The sequence below is a fragment of the Microtus pennsylvanicus genome, chromosome 15, assembly GCF_037038515.1.
Source record: "Microtus pennsylvanicus isolate mMicPen1 chromosome 15, mMicPen1.hap1, whole genome shotgun sequence".
Classification (NCBI taxonomy): domain Eukaryota; kingdom Metazoa; phylum Chordata; class Mammalia; order Rodentia; family Cricetidae; genus Microtus; species Microtus pennsylvanicus.
In genome coordinates, this window is record NC_134593.1 from 34,012,492 (window position 1) to 34,039,428 (window position 26,937).

Genomic DNA, 26,937 nt, shown 5'->3' on the forward strand with positions numbered 1-26,937 from the left:
ACAATGTTATCCATATTGATCCATGTTGTTTTCACTTGCAAATTTCCATTCCTTTGCAGGATGTATAGTATTCCAATGTGTGTGTGTGTGTGTGTGTGTGTGTGTGTGTGTGTGTGTGTGTGTGGTGTGTGTGTGTAATTTGTCTATTGATGAGCATTTAGGTTGAAAACACAACCTCGTTCTTATCAACAGTGTTTCAGTATGCATGGAAGTGCAGATTTCACTCCCAAACTCTGGTTTTGATTCCTTTGGACATCTACCCAGAACGATGATTCTGAGTCATATGGTAGATCTGTTTTTATCTTTTTAAAGGAATTTCTATACTGTTTCCCATAATGGCCAAACTAATTTGCATTCCCACCAGCGGTGTGCAGGTGGTCCCCTTTCTCCACATCCTCCCCAGCCCTTGCCATGTTTTGATACTTTTATAATGGTCATGCTAACAGCCGTGTGATGACAGCTTGGTGGAGTTTCAGTTGCATGTCTTCGAACATGCCATACCGCTTGGTCCCCACCACGCATGTCTTTTTAGTGCTCTGCATATATCTCTACCACAGTGCTTAGCATGAGGTATTAGAACTTCAGTGTGTGTGGCAACCTTCAGTTTGCCTTTGGATTCAGGAATCCATCTTTTAGTACTGTTTATGCAGTCACTGGAATAGAGTATGTTTGAAGTGAAAGTCCGATGATTGGATTGTAGGACCCAGGGCAGCTCGGTACACACCTGCCAAGACAGACCCTATAGACCAACAGGAAGGTAGGCCTGAGTCTCAGTTTACCCTAAGATAATACAGGGCTCCAACAAAGGCCACAAACTCAGAACACCCATGCTTCACCCAGAAACAGACCATCCAAAGAAAATTCCTAATGATCCAACCATTATAGATAGGATCACCTATAGGCACACACCCATCACTTCTCACCAGGACACCCCGAGACAAATGTCAGCCAATCAGGGGTCCTGATCCTTAGAAATCCCTCTGCTATTATAGAAACCCCACCCCAGCTGTGCTCAGGGCTCTCTGGTTGCACCAATATGTTGGGCACATGGAGAGTCCGAGTTTACAAACTTGTATAAGAATAAAGGCTTTTTGCCTTTACACACAGGATTCTGTCTCCTTGTTGGTATTGGGGGGACTTCGCAGATCTGGGTATAACAAAATAAATGCCATACCTGAACAGTTTTGGACTTGACCTGACTGGGGTGGTGGAGAAAGGGAAAATGACAGACACCAGTAGAAAAGCTGGGGTCAGATAGGCTGTGTACTCAGGTGGGGAGACACAGCGGTAGCAGCTCAGAAACACAGGACAAAAGAGGAAGCAGGTTAGCTTGTCTGGGCAGGAGGTCTTTGTAAGGGAATAGTCTTAGGCTGCAATCATTAGAAGAAATAAATTCTGCTATTTTTAGGAAAATGCATGAAAGTGGATATCATCGTATTAAGTAAAATAAGCCAAAATTTAATATATATATATATATATATATATATATATATATATATATAAACATGAAAGTAGACAGTGGAATATATAGGAGGAGGAAGACATGGTTGCTGTTTCTACACATACTGGCTTTAGGTAAAGATCAATCATTCATCAACATCCATACTTGGACCAGGGGAAGGCCTTATCATTCCCATAGCCTAACCTGGGATAGCTCTTGCCATTCCTATGAGACTGAGGCATTGGGGTCCTTGATATGGCCACATTCTTGTCAACCATACACATTCGCTCAGGGCATCATGCATCCACTCCCCACATCCCTTTAAGATGTCTAAACACACATAGGCATGCAGTGATGAAGATTAGTTGACAAAGAAAGGTAAGGTGTGCTAGAAATACCAGCAACGGCTCTTGGACAAGTGCTTTAGGACCTAAAAGGAAAAGAAAGAAAAAGCTGGTGATGAACGGAGGCATTTCATCCAGGGTGGAAATGAAGGATCTGAAGGCAGTTAAGAACTTAATGTTCTAGGATACAGTGGGAAGGGAGGTGGCAGAGGCACAAGGAGGGGAGTCTCATCGGCCAACGGAACATATGTCAGGTATGGCAGAAAAGCAATGAAGATGAGAGGGATCGTGTGGTTTGTATGAGACTGGGAAAATGAATGAAGGCAGAATTCAGAAATGATCCTGGTGGTATTGAGCCGTATCAGGTACACAGGAGCAGAGCGGCGGGAGAAGAGTCTAGCTTTCTGAATTTCTGAATGGCAGTACAGTAGTGATGGGCAGGAGGGTCTGAGCATAGGAGAAACAGGAGGTAGCAAACTCAAGGCGCTGACCATAATGTGGTCGTGAGTTGGGAAAGACTGTATGGGAAATGGTAAAGAAAGCTATGTTAACCACACGTGGGCAATGAAGGCAAAAGGAGGACTTGAAGAATACCGTGCGCCCAGAGAAGTGACGAGTTCTCTGTCGGACACTTGGGATGTTTGGAGGCTTCAGAATGCAATCATACAGTTTGAATTTAAACAGTAATAATGGTATAGAGAGGAGCATGTGGAAGGGATCGGCCTAGTTAGGAGCGTTGGAATATCAAGCGCCCTTGAGGGGAGTCTAGTTTCAGAAGATGAATTAAAACGGTCCCTTGAGGACTGTGGGAACTGATGAGTAAGGCAGACTTTCACCAAACTGACGATCACCTCACTCTGCTCCCCCTGTGCTCCTGGCCTCACTGAATGGTGCAGCTATCAACTACCCAGCTCCCCAATCCAGAAATAGGGGTCACCCTTGACCCCCTCCATTGTCTCTCCCTAAGGCCCACCTAGCTCTTTGTCCCGTGGCCGCCATCTTCACCTTGGGCTCCCCTGAGGACCAGCTCTCCGCTCCAGGTGGTTTCGTCTTTATATTCCGCTGCTCCAGCCCTTGTGGTTTTTCTAGGACACAAACATGACTTTGTCACTTCTCATTCATGCCTCCCTAGTGAATTGTGTCCCAGTGGAGAAGTTGAGGTCCTGCACCAAGTGCCTACAAGTGCAGCCTTATTTGGAAATGGGGTTCAGGGATGATCAAGATGAGAGCATTAGGATGGAACGTGATCCAATATTACTGTTTTTCTCTGAAACGGGGAAACGGGGGCACAGACGTGTGGGTTCAGGCAGAAACCAGAGTGATGTCATTATAAGCAAGGATGACAAGAGGATGCCTGGAAGCCATCAGGAACTAGGACAGACGACAGGAAGTAGGAGCAAGATGACACACAGCTCTCAGAAGGAGCGGATCTGCCGACATCTTTACTTTTAAACTTGTCGTTTCTAGAACTTAGAGATAATATGTTTCTGTTACTTTAGAGCGTTTAGTTTGTGGTCATTGTTGTCGCGGCCCTGGGAAACGAATACAAACCCTAAAATATCTCTCCATTGCTTACAGAGGGTGATCATGAATGCTGTGGTCAACTTGGCCAGCCTGTAGCATGCCCAGGTACTCAGTCAAACACTATTCTAGGGTTCGGCGACAATCCCTTTGGGTGAGTTTTGATTGTAAAGCAGGTGGTTCTCCCTAATATTGGCGGCCTTTATCTTTAGCTTCAGTGGCCACCAAAGGTCTGGATGCAGAAAAAGGTAGGCCTCCCATCTGCCCAAGCTGATGTGAATTGCTCACATGAGATGCTGTCTGTGGAGGAGACACTTCCCTTAGCTCTTGCCTTAACTGGGACACTGACTTCTTTTTCCCTTTGCACCTAAATTGAAACCCTGGTTTTCTCTGGATTTCAAGCCTACTAGAGTTCAGACTAGATTATATCAGGTACTCTCCTGAAGGTCTGGAAATTTGTCAGCATTTGTCATCACACAAGCAAAGTCTTATAAATCTCTTTGTATGTGTGTGTATGTGTGTGTGTGTGTGTGTATGTATGTATATATATATATATATTCACATAATACACTATATATACATAAGCATAGACCTATATATACTAGTCTACCTCTCTGGAAAACCCCAAGACTCAGGGTAAATTTAAGATCTGTAACCCATATTGAAGATCTACCATGAGCTGAGCTCTGTCCAGGCCCCAACCTGTCTTCTTCACACTCGCTTTGTGGCATTGAAAGCCCCTGTTTTCATCACACACACACACACACACACACACACACACACACACACACACACACACACACACACAGAGTGTTCTGCATTCTTGATGGTCACACGACTCAGATTTGGTCTACGTACCTTGCTTTCTCTCAGCACTAGTCTTTCTCATGTATGTTCCCTGGGCTTTCAATCCCATTCTTCAAACCCAGCTTCTTGATTAATTTTGTTAAACTGGTATCTATGAAATGCCTGGTGCGGTGTTTAGAAGCTAACAAAGCCAACTCCATCATCGGCCTCCTAGAACTTCGTATCTTGTTGAAGACCAGTTAGCAAAGGAGACAACAAAACGCTAGCGTCCGGCAGAAAGTTAGAAGCTGTGAGCTGCACAGACTGTGGGGTGTGCTTTAGCTGAACTCCAAGTCTGTGGTGTGAGAAAACACATATCACACCATAGGTACTCAGCAGAACTCGGGACTCTGGGCTACAGGATGCTTCTGAAGGCAGGGAGGCAAGATGGAGCCTCCGTCTAAACACAGGAAGCTTTGTAGTTTGCACATGGGGCAGATGCGATCTCCACCCATCCTGTGATCCCCTTTGCTATAACAAAAGAATCCGGGGAGGAAAGAAAAGTTTCTTAGCTGTTGCTATAGGTTGAGTCTTTGTTCCTGTATAGGTTCCTGTGACAGTGCACCTGCCATTGAGACAGTGTAAGGAGGGGAGACTTTAAGTGTGAGCGCTTTGTCCCTATGGATGGGTACTGTGAAATGTTATTTTAAGTAACTATTTTACTTTTGTTTCTGCTGCGTTTGTTTATGCTGCAGACTATCACCTTAACGGTGTAAAGGTGCGCTACTTTTGTTTCTGTTGTATGTGTTTAATTATGTAAAAATGAGTTGCATTTGTTTCATCCTGCTTGCCTAAGGCACCTGATTGGTCTAATAAAGAGCAGAATGGACTGTAGTAGCTAGGTGGGAGAAAGGATAGTCTGAACTGGCAGGCAGAGAGAATAAATAGAACTCTAGGCTCAGAGCAAAGAAGGGAAGAATGAAGGAGAGAAGAGGGAGAGAACAAGGGCCATGCCTGGGGCAAGAAGCCAGGAAAACAGCAGCCAGCCAGGCACAGAGAGACAGTGAAAGCAAGATACACAGAAGTGAAAAAGGTAATAAGTCCTGAGGCAAAAGGTAGATGAAGAGAAATATAATTTAAGTTCAAAAAGCTAGCCAGAAACATGCCTAAAGTAGGCTGGGCATTCAAAGCTAATGATAAGTCTCTGTGTCATGAGTTAGGAACAGGTTGGTGGTCCCCACAAAAGCCTGGCACCATTTATAATGGCCTAGCGCCGTTATAAAAGGGGAGTTCAGCTCCCTTCTGTTTTTACCCTTTGCCCTCCACCATGTGATGGAGAAGTAAGAAGATCCTGCCAAGCCATGCCTTAGACTGGACTCCAGATCTTCAAACTGGGAGCAAATGTTTCTGTTCTTCTAAATTATACAGTCTGTGGAATTGTGTGATAACCTCACAAAATAGACCGGGACATAAATATAAGAAGCACTAACAGAAATAGCAACTATGCAAGATTTGGGCTGGGAGGATTCCGACAGCAGGGCATGAGGACCAAGAGGCAGAGAATCGGAGGGGGAGCAGGATGTTAGGACAGCAACCCGAGACGTACAACATGCAGTAAGTGCTACGCCAGGGAAAGGAACCTGGAAAGATGACCAGAGGAGGGAAGTGAGGAAGAAAAGAAAGCATACAGTGAGAGAAAGAGACTGTCTCAGAATGGAGACTCGATTTCCAGAATGAAGGGAATGGGAGAACCTTATACAGTGGGTTCACACAGACACACAGTAGAACTATCATGAGAACCTCACACAGTGGGTGCACACCCACACACAGTAGAACTATCATGAGAACCTCACACAGTAGGTGCACACACACTAGATCTATCATGAGAACCTCACACAGTAGGTGCACACACACTAGAACTATCATGAGAACCTCACACAGTCGGTGCACACACACTAGATCTGTCATGAGAACCTCACACAGTAGGTGCACACACTAGAACTATCATGAGAACCTCACACAGAAGGTGCACACAGACACACACTGAAATCTATCATGAGAACCTCACACAGTGGGTGCACACAGACACACACTAGAACTATCATGAGAACCTCACAGAGTAGGTGCACACACACTAGAACTATCATGAGAACCTCACACAGTAGGTGCACACAGACACACACTGAAATCTATCATGAGAACCTCACACAGTGGGTGCACACAGACACACACTAGAACTATCATGAGAACCTCACAGAGTAGGTGCACACACACTAGAACTATCATGAGAACCTCACACAGTGGGTACACACACACACTGAGAACTATCATGAGAACCTCACACAGTAGGTGCACACCCACATACAGTAGAACTATCATGAGAACCTCACACAGTAGGTGCACACAGACACACACTAGAACTATCATGAGAACCTCCCACAGTAGGTGCACACCCACACACCCTAGAACTATCATGAGAACCTCACACAGTAGGTGCACACCCACACACCCTAGAACTATCATGAGAACCTCACACAATGGGTGCACACAGACGCACACTGAGAAATATTGTACAAACACTTCAGGATACTGAGTGTAAAGGAGAAATCCTGACATTTCAGGATAAGAAAATCAGAAACCATATAGGAGAGATCATTAAATCAGAAAGACAGCAACGCTGTAATCTGGAACACACTGAAGAGCCCTTCACAGTTTTGAAAAAAAAAATGTTTTCCAGAGTGAATTCCTGAGAATGCAAGTAGGCCATATGTGTTTTCCGCTGTTGAATGTCTCAAGAAAATTTTGCCCCATAAGTTCTGTGGAATCTGGTAGAGGATGTGCCCTCACTTAAACAAGGAAGTAGCCTCAGAGACGGGAAGGTACATGGCTTCCAGTCCACAGCAGAAGAAAGAGCTTCCAGGATGAGGCTAAGACAGATGACCTTCTCATGCAGTGGGGCACAGAGCAGACGGAGGATGAGGACTTCAGAGGATCCTCTCCAAGTGCTCGGGAAAGGGATGGATGAGGCTGTGTGGAGGTTGGGTCCTCCACCGTGAGAAAGCGGAGACTCTAGTTTCAGCCTCCAGGTTAGTTAAGCACATGAACTGCAGTCACGCAGATAATTTGTCTTCGTTTTTTTTCTCTGCCTCCCCTTTTTAGAGGGAAGTGGCTTAACGAAGTGACGACCTGGTGTTTAATCACCTGCCTTTTGGTTCCTTATTCTGGCAGTCACCATTAAAATCCACCAAGGTGTGTCTCCGAATCAGCGAGGTGAAGAGCATTTGTGTGACAGCTGATCACCGCCCTGTGCACAGAGAGAGTTTCGGTGAGCATGCTCACCGCCCTGTGTACAGAGAGAGTTTCAGTGAGCATGCTCACTGCCCTGTGCACAGAGAGAGTTTCGGTGAGCATGCTCACCGCCCTGTGTATAGAGAGCGTTTCGGTGAGCATGCTCACCGCCCTGTGTACAGAGAGAGTTTCAGTGAGCATGCTCACTGCCCTGTGCACAGAGAGAGTTTCGGTGAGCATGCTCACCGCCCTGTGTACAGAGAGAGTTTTGGTGAGCATGCCTCACTGTCTTGTCAACTGCAAGGGGACTCTGTACGGTTTTGTTGGGTTTTGTCTTATTTTAACTCTGTTAGTGAGTTCTGTGTGGTATTCATAAGTATGTAAGAACCTAGCAAAGTGCATACAATTGCTCGGGAGTGTTTTTCATTATATGTTTTGTCTGTTGTTGTTGTGTGTGTGTCTGTGTGTGTGTGTGTGTGTGTGTGTGTGTAAGTTATGTGTGTATTTATGTGTATGAGTGGACATGGGTGTGCCTCTGGGTGCATGCAGGTGGTCAGAGGAGAAACTCAAATGTCACCTCTTCCTTTCCACCTTTATTGAGACAAGCTCTTTTTATTATTTCTCATTCTATAAGCCAGGCCCTCAATATTCCTGGAATTCCCCCATCGATACCTTTGGTCTCCCTGTATGGAGTGCTGGGATTAGAGACCTATATGATCCTGCCTGGCTTTCCATGGGTGTGGGGATTTGAAATCAATTCACCACACTGCACGGCAAGTACTTTACCCACTGAACCATTTCCCCAGCCCAGTTATGACTGTCTTGATAGTCGTTTTAAAAACAAAATATTGATTTTAATGAAACCATTGTTATAACTTGTTTTAGATAATGGGTAGGTGAGAAACAAATTCACTTCCAAATAGGAAGGAGAGATAAGTGTATATATTCGTGTCTATGCACATGAATCTAAGCAGTCAAGATATAGTGTAAGTACAGCATGAGATAGCTTGGAGCTGATAGTGGAGGAAAGGACGGTGTCTGTTGAAAATGGTTGTCTCTAGGGAAGAGAAATCAGGAGAGTTGTCAAGAGTGGTGCTTTATCATCAGTCTTGGGGTGATATGCAGCTTCTAAAGTGATGCGTACATTCATTTGATCAAAAAGAAGAGCCACACAAAATATGTGTACAAACATTCATAGCAGCGTGACTCACAGTGCCAAAGCAGTAGAACCATCCAAATGGCCATCAGCCGACCAAGGGGCTGTAACATGTGGTGCAATCTCAAACATGGGGCATCATTCTTTTAGGGGAACAAAGGGCTGGTGAGATGCCCAGCAGGTAAAGGCGTTTGGCGCCAATCTTGACTTGAGTTTGGTTCCTGGTGCCCAGATGGTGAAGGAGGAGAACTGGCTCCCGAATGTTGCCATCTGACCCCCCCCCAACTTATGTGCAACCCCCAAAGTCGATAAAATAGAATGTAATTAAAAATGAAGTAGTGACACATGGTACCGCATGAGTGGACCTTGAAAACGTGCTAAGTGAGAAAACCAACTAAATACACCCCAAAAGGCCTGAGATTGCTTGGTCATCAAGGAACAAACCTGTAATCTCAGTTTCGCTCAGAAGGCTGAGACAAGAGGGTCAAGGGGTTCCAAGGCCCACCTAGCAAAACATTGCCTTAACCAGATCAAAAGGCTACAGGAAGCCATGGTTTCATTTGTGTGTTATGTTGAGAACAGGCAAATCCATAGAGACAGAAACAGGGCATGGTGGATGGCTGAGGATGTGGGAGATGCGGATAAGCGGGGAGTAGCTGCTAATTGGTACTGGGTTTCTTTGGGGGGTTGATAAAAATATTTTTGAATTGTATGGCATAATGTGTGTACAGATCGGATCATATGATAAACCTATTTTGAAGGAGTGAGTGTTAGATCATGTGAATTCTATGTCAATAAAGATACTGCTGAGCTGAAGAAAAGAATATTCAATGTATGTGTTATGGGTGAGGAATAAATGAGACGATATATGTGAAGGGGTTAGTCCCCAGCCTGGTAGAAACATTAAAGAAGCAGTTGGCGCTTACACAACACTTACTTTGTGACAGGCAGTATTCCCAGATCGCTACCCCTCCGTGCACTTAATCCTCTCAACAACTGCACTGAACAGACATTGCTCTTCTCCCTTCTTCTGGATGAAGATATGGAGGCCAGTGAAATTCAGTCCTCTGTCTAAAGTCATACAACCAGTTCATCAGTAAAGTTGACCTCTGACCCCAGTTACCTGAGCCAGAACTTTTACTCAGCCACTCCCCTGTGCAGGTGATCTGGTCTTGGAGATTGAGGTCATGACGAGAGTAGACCTGGTGTCAGTTGGATTCAGGGCGGGCAAGAGGCAGAGAGAGGGGCAAGGAAAGGAAAGGTGGGGCTCAGCGGAGGAGGGGGTCAGCAGAGACACAGAGCAGATGGAGCAAAGGTGCGAGATGTTTCCGGGTGCAGGGCAGAAGGGAATACTGTCTGCAGAGAAACAAAAAAAACAACAAAACCCAAAGTTATTGTCCTGTGTAACCACCACAAGCAATTTTTATTTAATTTTTACTTAAAGTTTTTTTTTCTTTTCATTTTACATATCAACCACAGCTTCCCCTCCCTCCCCTCCTCCTACTCCCCCCCCCACCTTTTTCCCACCCAAACCCCCATCCACTCCTCAGAAAGGGTAAGGCCAACTTCATGATAAAGGTCTTGGAGAGATTAGATATACAAGGCACATCCCTAAACATAATAAAGGCAATATGCAATTTTAAACACTGACAGGAAGAGAGAGAGAGAGAGAGAGAGAAAAAAGCCTTGCCCTACACTGGTTTCCCCTGGGTAGATTTTCATCAGGAGAGAGGCAGGTGGTGAGATTACGAGGGAGGGGCTTGAATGGTGAAATCCAGGATGTGGCTGGGGGCAGTGACAGGTGGCTGAGGAGGAGCAGGGTGAGCTAATGCTCAGGGAGAAGGGGCTGTGTTGATCGGGTGGCTATAAGCAAAGTCCTGCTCAGCGCTTTCATCTCAGTGCAGGCCCAGTGGGGCTCCAAGTCTTTGTGACCAGAACCAGATTCGGGCTGAAAATCTGGGCCTGTTCTACATCACACTACAACACGCCGGTTTCCTCTGCCCTCTCTTGAGCATCAACTTACACGTTCCTCTGCACAAGGCTTTGTTCTTCCTCCCCGAGAGCAATGGCTCTGTTTTCTTTCTGTCTCAATCACCAGCCTTGGCAGACACTCACACACTAGAGGAACCGAGGCCTAAGTATGTTTTTTCCTCTTTTTCTTTTCTAGATTCCTCCCATCTCCTGGGATCAGGCAAAAGCACACACAGAATGTTCCTGTTTTCTGTCTCCCAGGTAAACAAAATGTGGATTGGTTCCTTTTCATGAAGCATGGCTGTTGGCCTTTACTCCGTTCTGAGACCACGAGTATGTAGATGCATACAGGCAGATGCACCGTCAGTACACACCTCCTTAAGACCGTCTGTGGAGCCCTTCTGCACGACCCTGAGTGAAGACTGTTCCCAGGGGTGGAAACCACCAGCCTTTTACTGCTGGGTCATGTGGTCGGTCCAAGATGATACAATGTCTTGTAGTGGCATTTCATTGGTATTTTAATAAATAAAGTTTGCCTGAAGATCAGAGAGTAAAATAACCCCACTGGTCAGCATTACAGACCAGATAATGGTAACACATACCTTCTAATGCCATTAGTCACACTAGCTGCCATAGAAACCGGGTAGTGGTGCACGCCTAACCCCAGTGGTGCACGCCTTTAATCCCAGCTCCTAGAGAGGATTATAAAATGAGAGGAGACAGCTCTCACACACAGTCTCATTCTGAGATTCCTGGAGGCAGGATCGCCATTTCAGGCTGAGGCAGAGGTAAGAGCCAGTGGCTGGCTGTTTTGCTTTTCTGATCTTTAGGTTGAAGATCTGCCTCTGGGTTCTTATTAATCATGTTACAATGTCTGGATATTTCTTTGAGAAGTCAGGTGCCCTTGACCTCTCTTTGCCACTTAATTGGGGTCCTACTCACCACCTCACTCTTGCCTGCTACACCCAAAGAGAGTTGTCGGTTCATACCAGAACCATTTCTAGAATGTTCTTTTGGACAACATCCAGAGAAAACTGAGCCTTCTCCCTGTTTTCCCATTCTGGAACAGACCCTCTTGCCCAATAGGAGCCCTAAGGGTTTGGGTACAAGATTGCCTCACCAGGCTGATGGGGGAGATAAACTGACAGACTTTATCTCAACTTTGGGAGTTAAAACTAAGAACATTTTGTAAGAAAATCAGAAAAGCCAAGGAAGTCTTCAGAGCAGCTCGGTCCGTGGGATGATGCTATGCCCTGACAGCAGGCATGGCTCCCCGAAAATGCCAATACCTGGTGCATGACAAGTCACCTTTGCCATCTTACCCAGGGGCCTCACCGCAGCAGACATCCCCCAAGGCTAAATGACAACATCTCTGTCACTGTTGGAAACATACTGAGTCCGGGAAATGCAGAGCTGAGTGTGCTCAATTTTCAGTCAGCGGAGCTCAGATCTGATCCTAGGATGGGATTTGGTCTGTATGAAGGAATGAAGCTAGCCTGTTAGCGATCGCTGCCTGTATGATCCACCACCGTTCTTTACGGGGAACATCTGAATAATTGAACTCTCTAATTGGGTTAAAGAGATCCGTAGCACATGGGCGTTCTATAAATAAAAGAATGAGTAAATAATATAGGAAGAAGCCTTCCTCTCCAGGCCCTGTCCTTAAAGAGATCCTTTTGTTTTGTTTATACCAATAAGTTCATCATTAAGAATTTGGGAAGGGTTGGGTTTAAATGGGTTCGGGGAATAGGGAATCCTTTCAGTGTGTCTCAGGTACACACCAACCTTTCCCTCGGAGCTTCCATTAGAAATGAAGAATTTGTTTATCCCTGCTGAAAGTAGGTAGGCTCCCGGGTTTTGCTTTTAGCAACTAGAGTCAGACAAAAGAGTTGGGCCAGCCAGTGAGCTGACCTTCGCTCCCCTATCTGAGATCTGAAGGGTTTAAGTAGCCCAGGGCCTGCTGAGAGAGACCCAGGGAAAGAGCAAAATGCTCAGAGAGAAGAGGAAGTGGAAGGTGGCTTCTGGATTTCACTGTGACCTGTTGTCAGGTGATTTGGGGGGGGAGGAGACTTGAGAGAAAAAAAAGTTGAGTAAAATGTCCTTATAAAGACAAAATCTATTTCTTTCCTTGCTGGTGATTTGTCACCGTAGTTACTTCCTGCCTTGTGACCACACACCCCGGCTTGGGCTTGACAGGGCTGCTCTGCAGAACTGAAGGACTGGTGTCCCTGACCACACAGCAGCGCTACCAAGGACAGTTTCTCTACAAGGTAAAATTGCTGCCTGTCCCTTGGCTTGTTGGGAGTGTTTGGGGGCACACTGGGGTTCTGCTGCTGGGGACTGTGGAGTTTACCTTGAAATGGTTGGGCACCTGTCCTCTGAGGTTTGGGTGCCCTGCCTCCCTCTAAGAATCAGGACCTGCAGCCACCTAAGGGTGGCCGGGAAATGGGGATGATGTTCTCTGGCTTGGTTCTTGCCCAATTCTCTGCACTTATCAGGTTATCAGCACACCCTGTAAAGAAACTTATTTTCTCCCCATCTTGAAAGCCAAACCATGCTTTGATACCTGCTGACTGCTCTATTTGAGGGAGGCTATTTACTCTGATTTGGTCAACTTTAAAATGTTTTCTGGAAAATGCATATTGATCATTTAGACTTTGCTTCTCGTTATACTAATGGGGGTGGTTTAATTTTAGCTTCTGTGGTTGTTTTTCTTTAGAAAAAAAAAAGCAAACTTCCTTATAGCCACTCAGAGGCTCCTTTAACATCTTAGGTCATGTTACCAAACGTGGGGCTGGTTCTGTGAGTGGTTTTTGACAGCGGGGTTTTCATGCCTGTGTTTTCTAACTACATAGAATTAGAGGTCTCCTCTCTTCCATCCAGTCTCTAAAATCCAAAGCTGCCTGTGTGGGTGGCTCGTGCTACTTTTGTAGTGCTGTCTGGATTATTTGCTAAGGCTGAAAGGCCATGTGGGTGAACGCTCTGTTGAATTCTGGAGGAAGGCCTCCTGTGTGCAAAGGAAGTCCTAGCACACGGCTGCAGCATAGAGCCATGAAGGACCGAGGCGTCTACGCTTTTGTTTGCTTTTCCCAACCGGCCGAGCCCAGGACAGGTGACCTGCAGAAGCTGTCCAGCACGCATGCTGAAGCTCAGTGTGTCTTACGGCCGAGAAGTAGGGCAGCGGGGCAACTTAAAAAGGAGAGTAGAAACAGGTTTCTTCCTTAGCAAAGCTTGTGATGGTTCAACAACACACACCTTGGTGTCAAATGGACCAAGAATTTGTCAGAATTGGTTTCTGTTAGAGGAACTTTTACAAAAGAATGTCTGTGTGGGCAGTTTAAATGGGATTCGCCATTTTTCTATACATATGAATTTCTGGAAGTTGCATTGATCATGAGTCCTCACCTGCAGAGCTTACCTGGCCAGTTTAAAAATAGGAAACAAACAAACAAACAAGAAATGGGAATCTCTGGAGGAAGGGACTAGAAATACTGAAAAAAAATACTTCCAATATTTTCATCAGAGATAGTAATGAGAAGGAAATAAATGAAGACATGAAGGAATGTCAATATTTTCCCCTTACATTTGGGAAAGAGTGAAAATGAATATGGCAGAGTTAACGCCAACCGAGTTTGGATTGCTGAAGCATCCACCTGCCAGGCCACCATGCACAGTTTCTTCCTCAGGCCAGAAGCATGAGGGAGGGCTCTTCCGGGTCTCAGCCCTGACAAAGATACCGTTGAGGCGGTTGGCAGTGGCTGCTCAGGGAGCCGGTTCAGGAGCAATCTGTGTCTGGTAGGACTATTTGAAATTTTATATCCATTGTATGCTATGCCTTGCAACGGTCAGTGGTGTTGGAAAAACTTCCAGTGTTTTCAGTTGGTTGATGCTTCTAGCTTGCACCCTTTTGGAGAAGGGTGACTAGTGAGTAACGTAGCATTCCTATGTGTGTATTTAAATTAGAACCGAAGGAGGACCTCTGCAGAGTCTCGAAGTTGCAGACGCCCAGTCCTGTATACCTTAGGACTGCCTAAGTACTACAGTGTAAGATCATGTATTGCACGGACTAGGGGATGATAACAAGGAAGACATCATGCTGCGTTCTGTGCAAACCCCAGTGTTTTAGAAGATGCTTCAGTCTGAACTTGGTTGAGTTTGTGGTTATGGAGTGTATAGATCTGGAAAGTCTAGTGCAGCAAGTCCTGTTTCTGTAGCTGTGTGAGCACTTGGAATTCTCTTAAGTGCCTTGAGCTATCAAGGAGTTTTAGTCATTGAAATTGTTGGCCCAAGGTCATAAGAGTCAGGGTGGGGCAGGGGGTGGTCTGGGTTTCAAGAGCTGGGTTGACTGTGGCGGGCCTGCCCACCTGCCATGAAGCCTGCTGGGCCATGGAGCAGCAGATTAGGGAGCTTAACGTGTGTGTGTGTGTGTGTGTGTGTGTGTGTGAGAGAGAGAGAGAGAGAGAGAGAGAGAGAGAGAGAGAGAGAGAGAGAGAGAGAGAGAATTCAAGCCAAAAAAAGAGAAAGAAAATGGCAAGACACCCGTTGGCAGATTTCATGTAACGGTGGGGTGGGATGACTCATTAATAGTTTTACCAAGAATTTTTGTACCTTCACGAATTTGCCTCAGCCCACTTCCGCAGCCTTATTTCATGCCACTTCCTCCTACTCGAGCCGTCCCCTCTCGCCATCTCTCCCACCCACATTCTGGGTGCCCCAGACCGCAAGTCACAGGGAAGTTCCGCAGGCCGGTTCCCTCCATCTCACTCAGTTTCTTTAACGATCATCTCTGTAAATCTTCTGACCGTATTTAAGGATCACCTGAAAAAACAGGTCTTCCACAGGCTTCCCAGGCTGCTGCTTCCTGCATGGCTGGGCCTGAAGTTTGCCTAAGGCTTTGCTTTAGGGTCAGTATAGCATTGATTGTATCTTTTTTTCCTTTTCTTTTGAGTCCTGCCGTAGTCACAGACTCTAGTCCCTTCTCTACCTCTCCTGGCAGGCAGAGCTGCCACTGATACTGACTGAAATGAGCATTTGTCACACATGCGTTTTTATGAACCTGTTTCATAACACGAAAACTTCTAATTTAATGTCTGAGTTTAGGGCTCGTTGAGTCCTTGTGGAGACCGCAGTGAAGGACGACGCAGCAGCGATTACTGCATCATGGCTGCTGTTCCGCATCTTTTCTAAAGCCCTGTTCTTGGTTCCAGCCTCACAGTACCAAGTGGACATTGACTTCAAGAGATTGTGCAGCGACCTCTTAGCCTTTAGAGATAAACGACCACAATACGTCGTTTTATTTTAAATACGGTCACAGACGTACGACCTGCTATCCTTACACAAACTATATTCCCGAGGTAGGCCCTTGTCTGTGACAGCAAACACAAGGACACATACACTGGGTACTTTACTGAGTCATTCCATATTGTTCTTAGGAAATTCTCAAAGTCAGCTTTCCATTTTCACCTAAAGAGGGCAGGCCGCTCGGCACGTACAGAGGAGATAGCAATCAAATCTCAAAATAAGGCTCTATGAGATAAAATGAAGAAATTCTTCATTTAGCTCCTGTTTGAGAAGAGTTAAGGTCAGAAAATAAAGTCATTGGACTTTATGACTAACGACAGACATCACAGTAGAATGACATTGTCTGGGTGAATAAGTTTCTCCCCAGGATTTGGGGTAGGGGTTGGATGGTTCCCAGTCCACAGGTATGCAATGAGATGATGACATTATTCTGTTTGTGTACCAAACAATGCAAAATAAAAAATAAAAAAAGAAAGAAAGAAAACAACACCTGAAGTTAGAGCCCATCAAATGCATCATAACTAAGTTGTCAGCAGATTTGGCGAGTTTTAATTTTGCCACAAAGCTTTTTGATATTAAAACGGGTGGCTTTCTGACTCACTAAGAAGCGGCCACTTGACGAGATATCCGTCTCCTAGGGGCTCTTGCTCCAGCTGCTGAAGCCGTGGTGTTCCCAGATGGCGTCTCCCAGTTGTTTACCTCAACTTCCTTCTGACTCAACTTCCTGTCTTCACCACCGGCTCTTCCTGTTGTCTCTGTTTGCCAATTTCCATCATTGCATCTGCCTTCCCATCAGTTGCATAATAGTTCCATCTTGTAAGAGGTTGCAAGCCCCAGAGGGGAGGGCAGCGAGGAGGAATCTCTATTATCACCCTGATGGAGCAGCTATGGCACCCTGCTCACTGAGAACTGGGTGTTTCTCCAAGGGCTTTGACCATAAGAAAGCCTTAGTCATCCTTGCAGTCCGTGAGGCGAGCCGTGGTCTCCTCTTCACACGTGACAGCAGGCTTGTTCATTTGTGTGTTTTGTTTAATTTTCTGCAATTGGATGAGTGCTGTATCCACTATTGGATTCCAGAGACAGTCCCAGGAAGAAGCAGCAAACTATAGTGCATATGTATGCCGAAGCTCTGAAGTCGAGTGCAGACGATTGTAAGTTCTCGAAGAAGTGCAGCTGTGGTGTGGCTGCTTTAAAGAGGCTGTGCTCCTGGCCTCATCACCATGTGCACAGTCTCGTGCGTGTGACTGGCATTGGCGTTTATTAGGCCCAGGCCTACAGCGCTATTTTCCCCTTTAAAGTCCTTGGAAAGTTCTTAGTCTTAGAAGCTAAGAACTTCAGTCAAGTGGCATTCACATTTTCTAGTGTTGTGACTGACAGTTGTGAGTAAATTAATTTAATTTCTACACCCCAGTGCATGAACTCCGAGTTACACAGTAGTTGACAGATATAAGAGATCTAAAGACTGTCTACCCATGAAAGATCGCTTCAACTGTGAGCGGAAGAACCGAAGTTGAAAGTGACCCACTTAGTGAGGTAAAAGGCCTTTTCCTCAGCTTCGGAGCCAGGATGTTAGTCCCACTTACAAGCCAAACTAAGGCGGTTTCTCAGATATGGTCAGTGCCCCAACCCCCAGGAAGGAAAAGTTAAGATGTTAAATTGAGGAACCAGCCAAGCCATGGCTCTGTGGTTGCAGCCTTGATTCTTATTTTAGTTTAGCACAACTTACAGCCCCGCCCCCCACTTTTCTCTCTCACACACATACACGTTAGTCTCTGAGCCTGTATGGAAACCAGAGGTGGGACCTCCACCGTGAGAAAGCTGAGACTCCAGTTTCAGCCGCCAGGTTCGTTATACACACGTACTGCGGTCATGCAGATAATTTGTCTTCATTTTTTCTCTGCCTCCCCTTTTCAAAGGAAAGTGGTCTAATGAAGTGACTACCTGGTGTTTAATCACCTGCCTTTTGGTTCCTTATTCTGGCAGTCACCATTTAAATCCTCCAAGGTGTGTCTCTGAATCAGCGAGGTGAAGAGCTACCTGGAAGTATTTGTGTGTTAGCTGCTCATTGCCTTGGGTACCATTGCTCAGAGAGTTTTGGTGAGCATGCCTCACTGCCGTGCCTACTGCAGGTGAACCCTCTCATTAAAGTTGGGTCCTTTTAGCTCCCTGACAGCCTAAGCTCACGGCAGCTGAGCTGCCCGACTGAAACATCTGAAATCCAAAAGCTCTGAAAGTCAAAACTTTCTGGCTGCTGATCGGATTCTCAGGAGGTTTCAGATTCTGGAATTATTCAGATTTCAGGGGTTTGGGTAGGCGCCGCCATGAAAATAGCCTCAGATCTACAAAACTCTGAAGTCTGGAACATTCCTGGTCCCAGGAGTTTGTGAAAATATATGTAATCTGTGTTTCTGTTGCTTCTGTCATAGCTGTGACTAAATGACGGACAAAGGCAACTCAGGGGCGGAGAGGTCAGGGGTTACCACCGTCTAGGCTGGTACAGTTTGGAGGCTGGAACCAACCACTGTACCAGCGGAGTGGGAATGTGCAGGTTAATTGATTCACATCTGGCAGACTGAGTTATTCACATTTAGATATAGGTTGGGAGCCAGCATCAAAGGCAAATATCACCTTTAAGGCTTACCCCAGGAGACTGACTTCATCTAGCCAGACCAGAGACTCAAAGTTTGTACACCTCCCGAAACGGCATCGTTATCTGGAGACCAATTGCTCAAACACTTGGAGCCTGTGGGAAATGTTTCAGACTCAAATCCTACCAATTACTTTTACCCAAGGGAACAAGGTGATAGAAATTCCCTATGGAGAAATATGAGGTAATGGGTACTAAGAGAAAGAAAGGGGTGAAGGGAAAGGCGTGTGTAGTTTTCCATTGGGGACCCCCCTCCTTCATCTTCAAACTGTGAATTGAGCTGTCCGTAACGGCTTGTAAACATTTTTTAAAATTTCCTCTTTGGAATGATGCAGGGTAGTGGGCGCCTTGGAAACTTTTCAGATTTCCCCTGCTTCACTGTCTTTCCAGCAGAGATTTTTTTTTTTAATCAAAATATCAGTGGTTGTGTTTTTTTCCTCTGACCACTGAATGTGAGAGTTGGGACATCGCTGCTCCCTGTTGATGATCAGTTAGTTGGTTTTGCCTGGGCTTCCAGGGCCTTGATTCTCCCTCCAATTTTTGTACAGATGTCTTTTTTTTAGAAGCTTGTGAATATTTTACAGGTTTTAAACACAGAACTTGTGTTCCCTGTTCATGGAAAAAGACAGGTCCAGTGTGTCCAGTGTGTAGGAAGGGAGGAAATGGACACGGATTTGGATTCCTGTTCTGGCTCTGACCACATCAGACACTGAGCAATCTCTGAGCTCTCTGAGGCCAATTCCTTACCTGTAGATGGAAGCGGCTACTGTCTGTTTTCTGAGATGTCCTTGGATCCGTGTGCACCACTACATTTGATAGGCGTTTTAAATGTCCAAGCATTTGAAATACAGTTGCTATTTTATTTCCCCCAAATAGCTATGTATAGTTGGTATTATTGTCTCCTTATTTTATAAGACTTCAGGGTGTGTGTGGGGGAGAGGTTCATAGTGATTTATCCACAGGTCGTAGCAGTCGCTGATAGAGTCAAGATTTACAGTCGCCTCTTCCATTTTAAGGGCACAGTTTCTGAAAAGGGACAATTGTGTCTATTTAAACTGCATTGTTGAGGACTGGAAAGATTAGGCAGAAGTTAAAGAGTGTCTACTGCTCTTGCTAAGGCCCTGGATTCAGTTCTCAGCACCCACAAGACAGCTCAAAATCCTTTGTAACTCCCGTTCCGGGAACTCTGATGACTTCTTCTGGCCTCCTCGGGTACCAAGCATCATATGGTGTATACACGTACATGCAGACATAAATTCTCATACACATTAAATAAAAACAAATACCTCTTAAATAAACTACAACATAGTCAGGTGTAGTGGTGGGTGTATGCCTATCATCCCAACACCCAGAGCCTGCGGTTGGAGAATCAAGAGTCCACACTAGTCTATACACTGAAACCCTGTTTCCTCTGCCATGGCCTCGGTGCCACCTGATAGTAAGTCCTAAGTGTTCCTGTCTGGAATCGAGTATTTAAGGAGTGTTCCTCATGCCATGTTTTCTGTCAGTAAGCGATCCCAGCTCTGTGCTGGGTCTGCTAGTTTAACAAACATATTTGAGAAGCCAGCCAGTAAGCGCTTGAAGGATATGACATAAAGACGAACAGTTCTGAAAATATTAGACTACACTGTGTAGCCACTGAGATTTCTCTCTTGTGGCACTTAAAATTCTAATGAAAGTAATGTCCCATCATAAATTGGCACTAGTAAATACTTGCCAACTACCTGTAGCGTGCCCCCCTCTGTCTCTGTCTCTCTCTGTGTGTGTAATTGACCTTGTCATCAGAGATTCTAAAGGGACAACTCCATTGAGCCCACTGAGATGAGGTTGAATTATTAAGAATAATTAGAAGTTTGCGTTGCTACTGTTAATCTACAAATGCGGTCACTGGTTTTCAGTTCAAGCTAGGATATAGAAATCACCTGGAGAGTGACAGAGTAACCAAGCAGGGGGGAACTACAGTGCAGGCCAACAAAACTTGTTGTACATTTGGTATCCCAGGGGAAGAACACCAGGGGCCTAGTTCTGAGATGCCCAGAGCATTCTCACTTCTCACGGGTCATGGTGGCTGTGGTCAGACTTTTCTTAACATTACCGTGTGTTTTCCAAGTCTTGCCACACTTCCTCAGCTGCTAGAAGGTACTTTCCACTGTTAGTATCACAGACAAGTCAGAGCTCAGAAACCCTTAAAATAAGGTTAGTTAATATCAGTGCTGACGGCTTCTGGTACCATGGGGTTCCTAGGACTGTGAGCAGGGAACTAGCAGAGGAGCCAAAACAAGGCCCGCTAAGCTCTTTTAGAGATAGACCATGGTGTAGAACGCAGATTTACACTAACACAGTACACACGGTGGGTAAACAATCCAGTGTGACTTCCGGGTATTGACTATAATACTTCTTCCATGTAGATTAGAAATAAACTCCGCCCCCTAAGGTAAGTTTGTCAACGTTCTGATCTTTGCATTCTCTTTCAACATCTACCCTTTCCTCCCCCTCGTCCCCTGTTTCATTAACTGTGTATCTCAGTATTTGGGGATTTCCCACCTTCCCAAATCTTAGGTTCTTAACTTCTCATTGATGTCTTTCCCCACAACTTGGCTGGACCAAACTTAAGATTTGGGACATCCTACTTCTCTCTTTCTGGCTAGTTTCTGACTCACTTCTCTACTCTGCAGGGCCTCGTTTCCCCCAGTTCTGGTTCCTTCTTCTCACTGCGGTGGTTTCTCAGGGACGGTGTTCTGAGGAGGAAGCAAAGACTGTGTTCTGAGGAGGAAGCAAATGCATATAAGCCCAGGAAACAGTTCTAGGTGGAAGCATTTTGTCTGCATTTTATTGCCTGCCCTGCTGTGTGTAGCAGGGCAGTATAGCCTGGGCCACTGACGTTTCCCTTCGAGAAAGAAGAGAACCACACTCCCACGGCTCCTTTCTGTGGGGTTCAGCATCCAGAGCCCCTAACATCAGCCACCCCAAACCAACATCAGAAGTCTGTATGCTTTGCTTGCCTTTTGTTTTACAAAGCTGTTTCCATCTTTTTTATATGGAAAACTCCGTATTGAGTCCCTAGGACTTAGTTCGATATTGTCTTCCCTGGAAAGCCACCTTCCTGGGCCTCTCTTCCCCTTCCCTCCCCTCCTGGCTCCTCCCTCTCATTTCCCTCTCACCATCTTTTCTCTTCCCATCCCCTTCCTCTATCCTGTCCCCTCTTCCTGCTTCCCAGGAAGAATCCCAGGCTTCCTTCTCTGTGTTCTTGCAGCACTGTGATGATGTCATCTTTACATTACTCCAGATAGTGTAGCCTTTCACAGACATGATGACTTTCCTTCACTTGGCTCTCTGTGTCCCTGAAGGCAGCTTTTATTTTTAGTACCCAAGACAAGACATCTGCTTCATTCCACAATAGTGGATAACCAAAGTATGCAGGTCTCCCAAATACAGGACCCTTTCTCCACGGGAGCCATTGGGACACAAGCAGAAAAGACTAACCCTGGTGGTGGCCTTGCTCGCTCATCTTAACACTTCCTTTAAGATGTTGAGGAGCTTGAGATAGGAGACATCTAGAATTGCCCCCAGAGAGTTCTAGCCCCCAGTTTGTCTGAGTGTTTTCAACATGACACTAGAGCTTTGATCTTTGGGAGTTTCCTTTCCGGGTCACCCCAAGGAAGGACAGAGAACAGAGGGCACTTGGAAAATGAGGCACCTTCCCCAGGTCACAGCTCCCTGACCTTAAGCTGGTCATTTAACCTCATCCCCCTCATTAATGCTCAGTGGCGAGCCCTGCATCACGGTGCAGATAACACATTCAGCAAGCAGGAGCTGTGTTGTTATCATCCACATCTCTCCGCTGTCCCTTAGCTGCTGTTTGCTCTGACTCTAAATGACTAGACCTCTCTAGAGGCTCTGGGTTAAAGAGCACCCGTAAGAGAGGAAAAGAGCTGACTGACCCTCAAGAACTGTCCTGCTCATCTTGAGTCTACACGTCTTAGTTCATTTTGTGCTGCTGCGACCAAACGCCTGAGGCTGGGCGGTATATAAAAGCAGAGAGATCCGTTCCTTTTGGTTTTAGAGGCTGTGAAGTCCAAGGTGGAAGGGCTACATTGGGTCCCTCTGCATTATCCCATGGTAGCAGGCAGGAGACAAGAAAGCACAGGCAAGAAAGGGTGAGAGGGGGTCAACTTGCTTCTCCCGGAAATACACTCCTGCCATATTGACATTACATGGCCAATGAAGACTCCGTGCTAAACACCGTCGTTGGCCCGTCCTCTAACACCTCTACGTTCCAGCTCAGTTTCTAACACAGGACTCTGGAGGGCACATTTGAACCCAGCATAGGTGTTGTCCTCTGGGGCCATCTTTATTTCTCTCTGGGGGACGGGACAAAGTCTTCCTGTGACTCTAAAGAGTCCTTCTGGATTCTGTAGTGAGTGGTGACTGCCTTCCTTACTAGACAAGCTATGTCCTACCTTTGTTTCTCTCAGCATCTCACGCAGGCCCTGGGGGCAGCAGATGTTGGCAGATGTCAGTGGAAGGGAGGGATAACTGATTTATGAGCTTGCTTAGTGGGACACATGTAGAATTGCTAGAGAACGGGTTTTGATAGCCCAGTTGATGATATGCAAATTACATTCAAGTAAGCTACTTGACTACCTTCTATGAGTCTATGATTTTTCTGCATTTAACTGTTTGTCTTGGCTACTTTTAGAGTTAAAGAAACATTGCAGAGATATAAGGACTCCCCTATGCCCATTTAGAGTTAGTTTCCATGACTCGAAATAGATGTGCTTTCTTTTATATTTTTTTATACATACTATTATATATGTATAAATATACTGTTGTTTTCTAAGTGCTCTTTTTGCTTTTTGTTTTCTAAATGCTTTCCTCCCTCCAAATTGATTTTTAGTTGACCTATGAAGTAGTATGTGTTTCTCGTATGCAACACTGGTTTTGAAATAAATATACTATATAGAAATTGGTAAGTATGTTCTCTCATAGTTACTTTTTAGTAGAGTCAACCCTTTCTGTCCGCTTCCTTAGCATTTTCAAGACTGTCATCAACTACAGTCACCGTGCCACAGGGCAGTCTCCCCAGCTTATCTGCCCATGCAACTGTCACGGTGTACTTGTTGGCCCCGCAACAACCACTCCAGCCTCTGGTTGTCACCGTTTAACTCTCAACTCACATAAGATCAACTTTTCAGAATTAGTCTACATATTCCTGAGATGAGGTGGCATGTGTCTTTCTCTGGCTGCCTGCAGGTTCATCTATATTCATTCTGGCACTGGCAGAATTTCTTCCAATTTTTTTTAAGAGGTATAGATTTTCATTGAGTTTATACCACTTACCTCATTTATACAACAATGTCTTTATCCAGTCTTCAGTTAACGGACATTCAGATTTCCATTTCTTGTCCATTTTTTTCCCTTTAAGGCAGCCCTTTACTATGTAGCCCAGGCTGGCCTTCAACTTACCATCCTCCTGCCTCAGCCTCCCAGGTGCTGAAATTACAGTGTGTGCCACCATGCCTGGCATTTCTTGGCCATCAAGCACAGTGCTGCCGTAACAAAGGGGTGCAAATCTCTTTACCTAATGGGTTCGTGTCCTTTTGGTAAATGCCCAATAGTGGGGCAGCTGGACCACCTGACCGTTCTGTTTTTAACCCCTTCAGCAATCTCCCTGCTCTTTATAATGGCTATTTTACAGCTTTAGTGTTCTTATGGTCCCTGGTTAAGGAAGTCAGTACAAACTCAGGAGACTGGAAAGCCAATTAATTTAAAGGTTGAAAAACAAACTCCTAAACCAACATCTAAAAAAGAATAAAAACATCACAGCTCCTGTAGTTCCCTCTGAAATTAGCCTAAGAAAGGAGCAGCTGTAATGGTATCAGAAAGGATTTAGGTTACAAGGCAGGGACATGAGATACCAGAGAGGTTATAGAGTTTCCTTATTTGGGTCTTTTTAAAGAAAATACTAGGTGGCTCTCTTTCTGGGACAGTCTGTGCACTGTCTTGCCTAGAAGCTAGGAATGAACTGGATCAGCTTGTCTTTAACCGAGTGTGATGCCATCCCAGAAAAGAAGTCCCACGGGTCACTTTGACAGCTCCTCTGCTCTGAACTGCTTCACTGGGCAGCTGAGCAGGGACATCTGCCTGGGGTCCATGAGGAGATGCTTCTGGGACGGCTCTGTTTGCTGATGAGGTAAGAGCAGGGACAATGACTAGCCCCTGGGAGCCAGGGCCCCTCCCTTACTTGCTCACGTCTTAAGAGACACATCTGGGGCACAGCCTGTTCCGGAGGACCCCCGTACCAACTGTGTTATATTCTCTGCAAGCTTGCCTCTAATCTACATATTCAGCGGTCAGCCACTAAGTGGGATCTTGGAGTTTTAACGTGGAAGGGACTTCCTCTCTCAATTCATGGAGGAAGAAACCGAGATCCAGAGAATAAGCTGGAGGCTGATGTTACCCAGCCAGGAGGAAAGCAGGATCTGCTCATGAGAAGCGACAGAGAACTTTCCCTCACTCCCTGCCCGTTACTTTGGTGAACTTACTCATTTAGTGAATTGTATGGGCTGATTTTGACACTTGATATATTTCTTTGTTTAATTTTGTATTTCTGTATTTTGAGATGGGGTTGTCCTGGCTGGCCTGGACTCACCATGTAACAAAGGCTGGCCTCAAATTCATGGATATCTTCTCGCCTTGGTGTCCAAAGTGCTTATAGGTCTGTGTCACACTTCCTGACCTGCTCTTTTTCAATGGGCCTCTGTGTTTACTGCTCCTATCCAGTCCTTTCTTCCTTCTTGGTGATCTGTGTTTAGCTCACGAGCCCCAGCAAAGTCTCATTGTGTTAGCCCCGTTGCAGGCCATTAGCCATGTCCATGTGTTTCATTCAAAACTTGACATTGAGCTGTGAGCTTCGTGAAGCCCTAGTCTTTGGGTCCGCATTCTTGTACTGCTCCCTGCATCTTCTAGCAACCAGAGCAGAGCTTTGTATGGAAACACCTAGGTGAGGGAATGGTGCTTGATATTCAGGTAATAACAGTATATTGATAGATAGCAATTCTTTGAACAAATGAATTTGGCATGTCCTGAACTTTCAGTGGGGGGAAGCGTGGCCTTTAAAAGTCCCTGCGTTAAAATGCAGGACAAAAAGTAGCGTGGATTTCCAAGAGGCTGGTGGTATCTTTCCTAGGCTCCAATGCCTAGGGAAGGAGACAGGTGCTGAGGCACTAAGGTATCCTCAAACTCCAGCCTGGCATCTCACCCTTGCTTCCAGAACTTGGTTTGGGTACCTTGGTAGAGAGCAGAGGTATTAAGGATGTTCTGGGAAGGGCAGGAGAGGCAATGCAGTCTCTTGAATTAGAGGTAGGGCTGGAATCTGTGTGCCTAATTCTGTCCCTCCACTTCAGAAGCCCCTCAACTGAATGGCCAGCTTGTGAAGGCTTTCAGACACCACCATGGGGAGCAGATTCTGCTGTGATCTGCTGGCTTCCCAGGAGTGTTTACACAGCCCCAGACTTGCTGTCACAGGCCTCCTTTGTCTTCTTCCCTGAGGTCTTTAGGTCACAGGCTGCAGAGAAAGGATACTGTGCCCTGGAGCAGCCTGTGCATTTGCAAAGAGAAAAACCAACCAACCAACCAACCAACCAACCAACCAACCAACAAAAAAACCCGTCAAATTCGAGGTTTAACTTGATAGAAGGGATTATAAGTGCCCATTTTTATTTGGGGCCATTTGTAATTGAATTTATTTTTTTAAAAATTATGTTTTGGTGTTTTGCCTGCATGTATGTCTGTGCACACATTGTGTGTGTGCTGCCGGTGGAAGTCAGAGGAGGGAGCTGCAGCCCCTGGAACTGGGGCCCCAGACAGTTGTGGGTGCTGGAAATCAAGACCAGCCAGTGCTCTTAACCACTGAGACAGTTCTCCAACCCCTATATTTGAGTGTTGTTTTTTTTTTTTTAAAAAAAAGTCATTTTAAAACTGTATTTTCAAAATCATCCTGTATAGGAAAGGTAAGCATACAGAATTGGCATCCAAGGACGTAGAGGAACTTGCTGTATGTTTTTTGTTAGCTCTCCTGAAAGTGCCCAGAAAGGGCAGGACCAAGCAGAAACAAACACTGTTTTCAATTTTAAACTTCACCACAGAATCTTGTGATATTTTCTTTTCTTAGCCATCTGAAGCTAACACTGAGTCCGGTACTGGTCGTGTTGTGTATACAGCGTGTTTCTGGCTAGGAGCAGTTTGCTGAGGTGTCTGGGTGTTTTGTAGCTTCCACCGCGGATGTCCTGAGGTTGCTGGGACACTGCCGTGACTAAGAGTCAGAAGTCTCCAGTTTTCCTGTAGCTGCAGAGTCAAGTTGCAGGGAAAGTGGGACACAGTCCGGAGAATTCCTTGGTCATGTGATACGGGGTGACAGATGCCCTTGTACTCCAGCAGGTTGGTACCTGGTCGTCACTGTCCCTAACCCCAACACAGCTGA

At 45.7% G+C, this 26,937-nt stretch overlaps 1 protein-coding gene across 1 annotated transcript in view; it reads left to right on the forward strand.

The window, feature by feature from the left end:
- The window catches only part of Lcp1 (lymphocyte cytosolic protein 1), a 96,273-nt gene that overhangs the window by 35,708 nt on the left and 33,628 nt on the right, over positions 1-26,937 (forward strand). Inside the window, exons 2-3 of the mRNA XM_075949026.1 lie at positions 10,704-10,768; positions 12,659-12,777. The gene's annotated coding sequence lies outside the window, so the exon portion shown is untranslated. The remainder of the gene's footprint in view (positions 1-10,703; positions 10,769-12,658; positions 12,778-26,937) is intronic.